The sequence below is a fragment of the Tupaia chinensis genome, unplaced genomic scaffold, assembly GCF_000334495.1.
Source record: "Tupaia chinensis unplaced genomic scaffold, TupChi_1.0 Scaffold144814_1, whole genome shotgun sequence".
Taxonomy (NCBI): Eukaryota; Metazoa; Chordata; class Mammalia; order Scandentia; family Tupaiidae; genus Tupaia; species Tupaia belangeri.
Genome location: NW_006204675.1, coordinates 472,322 through 472,858, shown reverse-complemented (window position 1 = coordinate 472,858; position 537 = coordinate 472,322).

The window sequence follows — 537 nt, the reverse complement described above, 5'->3', positions numbered from 1 at the left end:
ATAAAGGTCTTTGACTTTCTTAGTTAGGTTTATCCCTAGGTATCTTATACATCTTGTGGCTATGGTGAAAGGGTTCCTTTCTTCAGCTCTACTTCATTCAACTTGTTCTTCATAAATAGAAATGCTATAGATTTTTCTATATTGATTTTGCCACTTTACTGTATTGACTTATTACTTCAAGAAGTTTTTTCATGGATACATTTGGGTCTTCTATGTATACCATCATGTCATCCACAAATAAAGATATTTTGAACTCCTCTTTGCCTATTTGAATGCCTTTCATATTGTTCTCTTCTCTGATTACAATACCTAAGACGTCAAGTACTATATTAAAGAGCAGTAGATAAAGTGGGCAGCCTTTCCTAGTACCTGTCTTCAAAGGAAAAGCTTTTAGCTTTTCCCCATTCAGTATAATATTAGCTGTAGGTTTTTCATAGATTACTTTTATTGTGTTCAGATATGACCCTATACCAATCTTACTGAGAGTCTTAATCATAAAAGGATGTTGTATTTTATCACATGCTTTCTCCGTAGTAA